Below are 9,193 nucleotides of genomic sequence, written 5' to 3'. Positions count from 1 at the left end.
GTGTGGTCTCACCATGGTTCTGTACAAGTTTAACATAACTTATCTGCTTTTCAATTCTATCCCTCTAGAAATGAACCCCAGAGCTTCGTTTGCCTTTTTTATGGCCTTATTAACCTGGGTCGCTAATTTTAGTAGTTGCCATGGTGACATCATCCAAAAACACAACGTCAGATTCCACATGTACACTGGCAACACCCAGCTCTAAAAATATCTGTACCCCAGATCCCTTTGCTCCTCTATCCCGGTTAGGGTCCATTATCCAAGCAGTATGTGGTCTCATTATTCCTACCAAAATGCACCACCTCACACTTATCTATATTGAAATTCATTTGCCAATTACACGGTCATTCTGCAAGTTTATTAATGTCTTCCTGTATTTTGTCGCAGTCCTCCTCTGTATTAATTATACCTCCCAATTTGATGTCGTCCGCAAATTTTGAAATTGTACTTCGGAGAAAGGATATTATTAAACTAGAAAGAGTGCAGAAAAGATTTACTAGGATGCTACCGGGACTTGATGGTTTGACTTACAGGGAGAGGTTAGACAGACTGGGACTTTTTTCCCTGGAGAGTAGGAGGTTAAGGGGTGATCTTATAGAAGTCTATAAAATAATGAGGGGCATAGATAAGGTCGATAGTCAAAATCTTTTCCCAAAGGTAGGGGAGTCTATAACGAGGGGGCATAGATTTAAGGTGAGAGGGGAGAGATACAAAAGGGTCCAGAGGGGCAATTTTTTCACTCAAAGGGTGGTGAGTGTCTGGAACGAGCTGCCAGAGGCAGTAGTAGAGGCGGGTACAGTTTTGTCTTTTAAAAAGCATTTGGACAGTTACATGGGTAAGATGGGTATAGAGGGATATGGGCCAAGTGCAGGCAATTGGGACTAGCTTAGTGGTATAAACTGGGCGACACGGACATGTTGGGCCGAAGGGCCTGTTTCCATGTTGTAACTTCTATGATTCTATGATTCTATGATTCCCGAGTCCAAATCATTAATGTAAATTGTGAACAACAGTGGTCCCAGCACCGATCCCTGTGGAACACCATTTCCCACCTTTTGCCAGTCTGATTACCTACCCTTAACCCCTACTTTCTGTTTTGCAGCCAACTTGCTTTCCATTCTGCTATATATCCCCTGACTCCACATGCTCTGACCTTAGCCATGAATCTACAATTCGGTATCTTAGTGAGGGCCTTTAGAAAATCCAAATATATTACATCTACTACATTACCCTTGTCTACTCTTTCTGTTACTTCTTCAAAGAATTCAATAAGGCTGGTCAAGCATGACTTTCCCTTCTGAAATCCGTGCTGACTATTCTTTATTGTATTTTCACTATCATGATGTCTTTCTATTACATCTTTGAGCAAAAAGCAAAGATCCCATTATCTTTCCTACCATCGACATTAAGCTAACCGGTCTATAGTTCTCTGGACTTGTTCTATCAACTTTTTAAATATAGGAACAACATTAGCTGTCCACCAGTCCTCTGGCACTATTCCCCTTTCTAGTGAATTTTTATTAATGGTGCATCTGCTAGTTCCTGCCTAACTTCTTTTAATATTCGCAGATGCAATCCATCCAGACCAGGGGTCTTATCCTCCCTAAGTTTGATTAGTTTATCAATTATCTCCCCCCTTTCTATCTTAAATGTTTTAATATCTTTCATCTAATGTCCTGCTCAGAAGGTATGAGGAGTGAGTTGGCTATGATAGATTGGGAAGCTTCATTAAAAAGCATGACGGTGGTAAGGCAATGGCTAACATTTAAGGAACGAATGCATGAAATGCAACAATTATGCATTCCTTTCTGGTGCAAAAACACAAAAGGAAAAGCGGCCCAACCATGGCTAACAAAAGAAATTAAGGATAGTATTAGATCCACAGAGGAGTCCTATAAAGTTGCCAGAAAAATTAGCAAGCCTGGGGATTGGAAGCAGTTTAGAATTCAGCAAAAAAGGATCATGAAATTGATTAAGAGGGGAAAAATAGAATATGAGAGTAAACTTGCAAGGAACATAAAAATGGACTGTAAAAGCTTCTACAAGTATGTAAAAAGAATAAGATTAGTGAAGACAAATGTAGGTCCCTTACAGTCAGAAATGGGAGAATTTATAATGGGGAACAAGGAAATGACAGAGCAATTAAACAAATACTTTGGTTCTGTCTTCACGGAAGAGGACACAAATAACTTCCCAGAAATGTTAGGGAACCAAGAGACTAGTGAGAAGGAGGAATTAAAGGAAATTAGTATTAGTAAAAAAAATAGTGCTGGAGAAATTAATGGGACTGAAAGCCGATAAATTCCCAGGGCCTGATAATCTGCATACCAGAGTACTAAAAGAGGTAACCATGGAAATAATGCATGCATTGGTTGTCATCTTCCAAAATTCTATAGAAATGTAACCTCGCTATTTAAACTACAGACCGGTTAGCCTAACATCAGTAGTCGGGAAAATGCTAGAGTCTATTATATAGGATGTGATAACAGGACACTTAGAAAATAACAACGGGATTAGACAAAGTCAACATGGATTTATGAAAGGGAAATCATGTTTGACAAACCTACTGGAGTTTTTTGTGGATGTAACTGGTAGAATAGATAACGGATGTGGTTTATTTGGATTTTCAGGAGGCCTTTGATAAAGTCCCACATAGAAGTTAGTGTGCAAAATTAAAGCACATGGGATTGGGGGTAATATACTGGCATGGATTGAAAATTGGTTAACAGACAGGAAACAGAAAGTAGGAATAAATGAGTCTTTTTCGGGGTGGCAGGCGGTGACTAGTGAGGTACCGCAGGGATTAGTGCTTGGGCCCCAGCTAGTCACAATATATATCAATGATTTGGATGAGGGAACCAAATGTAATATTTCCAAGTATGCTGACGACACAAATCTAGGTGGGATCGTGAGTTGTGAGGAGGATGCAAAGAGGCTTCAAGGCGATTTAGACAAGTTGAGTGAGTGGGCAAATATATGGCAGATGCAGTAAAATGTGGATAAACGTGAAGTTATCCACTTCGGAAGGAAAAACAGAAAGGCAGAGTATTATTTAAATGGTGATAGATTGAAATGTTTTTTTTTTATTCGTTCATGGGATGTGGGCCGGCATTTATTGCCCATCCCTAATTGCCCTTTAGAAGGTGGTGGTGAGCCGCCTTCTTGAACCACTGCAGTCTGTGTGGTGAAGGTTCTCCCACAGTGCTGTTAGGAAGGGAGTTCCAGGATTTTGACCCAGCGACGATGAAGGAACGGCGATATATTTCCAAGTCGGGATGGTGTGTGACTTGGAGGGGAACATGCAGGTGGTGTTGTTCCCATGCACCTGTGCCCTTGTCCTACTAGGTGGTAGAAGTCGTGGGTTTGGGAGGTGCTGTCGAAGAAGCTTTGGCGAGTTGCTGCAGTGCATCCTGTGGATGGTACACACTGCAGCCATAGTGCGCTGGTGGTGAAGGGAGTGAATGTTTAGGGTGGTGGATGGGGTGCCAATCAAGCGGGCTGCTTTGTCCTGGATGGTGTCGAGCTTCTTGAGTGTTGTTGGAGCTGCACTCATCCAGGCAAGTGGAGAGTATTCCATCACACTCCTGACTTGTGCCTTGTAGATGGTGGAAAGGCTTTGGGGAGTCAGGAGGTGAGTCACTCACCACAGAATACCCAGCCTCTGACCTGCCCTTGTAGCCACTGTATTTATGTGGCTGGTCCAGTTAAGTTTCTGGTTAATGGTGACCCCCAGGATGTTGATGGTGGGGGATTCGGTGATGGTAATGCCAAAGGAATGTCAAGGGGAGGTGGTTAGACTCTCTTTTGTTGGAGATAGTCATTGCCTGGCACTAGTCTGGCGCGAATGTTACTTGCCACTTATGAGCCCAAGCCTGGATGTTGTCCAGGTCTTGCTGCATGCAGGCACGGACTGCTTCATTATCTGAGGGGTTGCGAATGGAACTGAACACTGTGCAATCATCTGCGAACATCCCCATTTCTGACCTTATGATGGAGGGAAGGTCATTGATGAAGCAGCTGAAGATGGTTGGGCCTAGGACACTGCTCTGAGGAACTCCTGCAACAATGTCCTGGGGCTGAGATGATTGGCCTCCAACAACCACTACCATCTTCCTTTGTGCTAGGTATGGCTTCAGCCACTGGAGAGCTTTCCCCCTGATACCCATTGACTTCAATTTTACTAGGGCTCCTTGGTGCCACACTCGGTCAAATGCTGCCTTGATGTCAAGGGAAGTCACTCTCACCTCACCTCTGGAATTCAGCTCTTTTGTCCATGTTTGGACCAAGGCTGTAATGAGGTCTGGAGCCGAGTGGTCCTGGCGGAACCCAAACTGAGCATCGGTGAGCAGGTTATTGGTGAGTAAGTGCCGCTTGACAGCACTGTCGACGACACCCTCCATCACTTTGCTGATGATTGAGAGTAGACTGATGGGGCGGTAATTGGCCAGATTGGATTTGTCCTGCTTTTTGTGGACAGGACATACCTGGTCAATTTTCCACATTGTCGGTTGGATATCAGTGTTGTAGCTGTACTGGATCAGCTTGGCTAGAGGCGCAGCTAGTTCTGGAGCCCAAATCTTCAGCATTACAGCCGGGATGTTGTCGGGGCCCATAGCCTTTGCTGTGTCCAGTGGACTCAGTCGTTTCTTGATATCACGTGGAGTGAATCGAATGGGCTGAAGACTGGCTTCCGTGATGGTGGGGATATCGGGAGGAGGCCGAGATGGATCATCCACTCGGCACTTCTGGCTGAAGATGGTTGCAAATGCTTCAGCCTTGTCTTTTGCACTCACGTGCTGGACTCCGCCATCATTGAGAATGGGGATGTTTACAGAGCCTCCTCCTCCTGCTAGTTGTTTAATTGTCCACCACCATTCATGACTGGATGTGGCAGGACTGCAGAACTTTGATCTGATCCGTTGGTTGTGGAATCGCTTAGCTCTGTCTGTGGCATGTTGCTTCCGCTGTTTAGCATGCATGTAGTCCTGGGTTGTAGCTTCACCAGGTTGGCACCTCATTTTTAGGTACGCCTGGTGCTGCTCCTGGCATGCTCTTCTACACTCCTCATTGAACCAGGGTTGATCTCCTGGCTTGTTGGTAATGGTAAAGTGAGGAATATGCCGGGCCATGAGATTACAGATTGTGCTGGAATACAATTCTGCTGCTGTTGATGGCCCACAGCGCCTCATAGATGCCCAGTTTTGAGCTGCTAGATCTGTTCTAAATCTATCCCATTTAGCACGGTGATGGTGCCACACAGCACATTGTATAATGCCCTCAGTGCGAAGACGGGACTTCATCTCCAGGAGGACTGTGCGGTGGTCACTCCTACCAATACTGTCATGGACAGATGCATTTGCGACAGGTAGATTGGTAGGACGAGGTCAAGTAAGATTTTTCCTCATGTTGGTTCGCTCACCACTTGCCACAGTTGATGTACAAAGGGACCTGGGTGTCCTTGTAAACCAATCACTGAAAGCAAATATGCAGGTGCAGCAAGCAATTAAGAAGGCAAATGGTATGTTGGCCTTCATTGCTAGAGGATTTGAGTACAGGAGCAAGGATGTCTTACTGCAGTTATACAGGGCCTTGATGAGACCACACCTGGAGTATTGTACGCAGTTTTGGTCTCCTTACCTAAGAAAGGATATACTTGCCATAAAGGGAGTGCAGCAAAGGTTCACCAGGCTGATTCCTGGGATGGCAGGACTGTTGTATGAGGAGAGATTGGGTCAACTCGGCCTGTATTCACTCGAGTTTAGAAGACTGAGACGGGATCTCATTGAAACATATAAAATTCTGACAGGGCTAGACAGACTGGATGCAGGGAGAATGTTTCCCCTGGCTGGGGGGTCCAGAACGAGGGGTCACAGTCTCGGGATACGGGGTAGAACATTTAAGACTGAGATGAGGAGAAATCTCTTCACTCAGAGGGTGGTGAACCTGTGGAATTCTCTACCACAGAAGGCTGTAGAGGCCCTGTCACTGAATATATTTAAGAAGGAGCTAGATAGATTTCTAGACACAAAAGGCATCAAGGGATATGGGGAGAAAGCAGGAATATGGTATTGAGATAGAGGATCAGCCATGATCATATTGAATGGCGGTGCAGGCTCGAAGGGCCGAATGGCCTATTCCTGTTCCTATTTTCTATGTTTCTATGTTTCACCTTGTTCGTCTCCCTGGTAAATACGGAGGCAAAATTACTATTCAATATTTCTTCCATTTCGCTTTCATTACCTGTGAGTTCATCATGTGCATCTTTTAGTGGCCCTATCCCTGTTCTGATTTTTCTTTTGTTATTTATGTGACTGTAGAATACTATTTCTTTTTATATTCCTTGATAATTTAATCTCTTAGTTCCTCTTTGCTTTCCTATTTGTTTTTTTTACTTCTTTCCTAACATCTTCATATTCCCTTTTGTCATCCTTTCTTTTATTGACTATGTACTTTGAGAATGCCTTTTTCTTTAGTGTCAATTTTACCCTTATCTTTTTATTCATCCAAGGTGTTTCATTACTGGCTAGTTTGTTCTTGCTTTTTAGAGGAATATACTTCTCCTGAACTCTATTGATCACTGTTTTAAATATTACCCACTGCTGTTCTAGTTCTTTGTCTGTCAAATGTTTTTCCACTTTACTAGTTCCATTCTCATCCCCTCAAAATTAGCTTTTTTCCAAGCTATTACTTTGGTTTTTATCTTACTTATGCGTTTCTCAATCATTATTTTAAATCTTATATTATGATCACTATTGCCTAGATGTTCCCTTTCGCTTTCTTCTCTTATTTGCTCTGGTTCATTTCCCCATTAATAGATCTAAAGGTAATGGTGGAGGTGTAGGAACAGAAATCGTTGCAGGTGATTGGTTGAGCTCAAGTTTATGGAAGATGGGAGACCAGCCAGGAGAGCATTGGAATAGTCAAGTCTAGAGGTAACAAAGACATGGATGAGGGATTCAGCAGCAGATGAGCTGAGGCAGGGACAGAGACAGGTAATGTTACGGAGGTGGAAGTAGGCAGTCTTGGTGATGGCTATATGGTTGGAATTTCATCTCAGGGTCAAATAGGATGACAAGGTTGCAAACTGTTTGGTTCAGCCTCAGACAGTGGCCTGGGAGAGGGCTGGAGTCTGTATCTAGGGAACAAAATTTGCGGCGGGACCAAAGACAATGGCCTCGGTCTTCCCAATATTTAGTTGGAGGAAATTTTTGCTCAACCTGTACTGGATGTCGGACAAGCAGTGTGACAAATAAGAGACAGTGGAGAGGTCGAGGGAGGTGGTGGTGAGCTGGAGCTGGATGGTGTCAGCGTACATGTGGAATCTAATGCTGTGTTTTCGGATGATGTCACCGAGTGGCAGCATGTAGATGAGAAATAGGAGGGAGCCAAGGATAGATCTTTGGGGACTCCAGAGGTAATGGTGCAGGAGCGGGAAGAGAAGCCATTGTAGGTGATTCTTTGGCCATTTCAGTACTGTGGCAGGGGTGGAAACTTGATTGTAGGGATTCAAACATAGAGTTAACATATCCATGTATTACATTCCTTTGCCTGTGATAATTGGGTAAATTCCTGCATTAAAGCAACAGATTGAAGAATGTCCTTCGAACATGTTAGGCGTTACATGGAATTACATAGAATTTACAGCACAAAAACAGGCCATTCGGCCCATTTGGTCTGTGCCAGTGTTTATGCTCCACAGGAGCCTCCTTCCACCCTACTTAATCTAACCCTTTCTGAATATCCTTCTATTCCTTTCTCCCTCATGTACTTATCTAGCTTCCCCTTAAAGGCATCTTTGCCATTCGCCTCTATTACTCCATGTGGAAGTAAGTTCCACATTCTAAATAAATAAATAAAGTCAATTACATAGGTATGAGGGACGAGTTGGCTTAGGTAGATTGGGAAATTAGATTAAAAGGTTTGATGGTAGATAGGCAATAACAAACTTTTAAAGAAATATTTCAAAATTCTCAACGAATATACATTCCATTGAGAAATAAAAACTCCACAGAAAGAATGATCTATCCGTGGCTAACCAAAGAAGTTAAGGATAGTATTAGATTAAAAGAAGAGGCCTATAATATTGCCAAGAAAATTAGTAAGTCTGAGGATTGGGAGAGTTTAAGAAACCAGCAAAGGATGACCAAAAAAATTGATAAAAACGGGAGAAAGTAGAATATGAAAGTAAACTAGCAAGAAATATAAAAACGATTGTAAGAGCTTCTACAAGTATGTAAAAAGGAGGAGAGTAACAAAAGTAAATGTGGGTCCTTTAAAGGCTGAGACAGGAGAAATTATAATGGGGAATCAGGAAATGGCAGAGGCGTTAAACAAATATTTTGTATCTGTCTTCACAGTAGAAGACACAAAAAACATACCAATAATAGTGGGGAACCAATGGGTCAATGAGAGTGAGGAACTTTAAGTACTTAATATTAGTAAAGAAAAAGTACTTGAGAAATTAATGGCACTAAAAGCCAATAAATCCCCTGGACCAGATGGCTTACATCCTAGGGTTCTAAAAGAGGTGGCTGCAGAGATAGTGGATGTATTGGTTATGATCTTCCAAAATTCCCCAGATTCTAGAATGGTCCCAGCGGATTGGAGGGTAGCAAATGTGACCCCACTATTCAAGAAAGGAAGGAGAGAGAAAACAGAGAACTACAGGCCAGTTAGCCTGAGAGAAATACTGGAATCCATTATTAAGGAAGTGGTAACAGGCTACTTAGAAAATCAAGATGTGATTAGGCAGTCAGCATGGTTCATGAAAGGGAAATCGTGTTTGACAAATCTGTTAGAGATTTTTGAGAATGTAACTAGCAGGGTAGATTAAGGGAATGTAGTATATTTGAATTTTCAAAAGGCATTCGATAAGATGCCACATAAAAGGTTGTTACACAAGATAAGGGCTCATGGGGTTGGGGGTAATATATTAGCATGGATAGAGGACTGGTTAATGGACAGAAAACAGAGAGTAGGAATAAAAGGATCATTTTCAGGTTGGCAGGCTGTAACTAGTGGGGTGCCGCAAGGATCAATGCTTGGGCCTCAGCTATTTACAATCTACTTTAATGACTTAGATGAAGGAACCGAGTATAATGCATCCAAGTTTGCTGACGATACAAAACTTGGTGGGGAAGTAAGCTGTGAGGAGGACACAAAGAGGCTGCAAAGGGCTGTAGACAGGTTAAGT

Source organism: Heptranchias perlo, chromosome 1 (genome assembly GCF_035084215.1).
Source record: "Heptranchias perlo isolate sHepPer1 chromosome 1, sHepPer1.hap1, whole genome shotgun sequence".
Lineage (NCBI taxonomy): Eukaryota > Metazoa > Chordata > Chondrichthyes > Hexanchiformes > Hexanchidae > Heptranchias > Heptranchias perlo.
Note: the sequence above shows the minus strand (reverse complement) of the source record.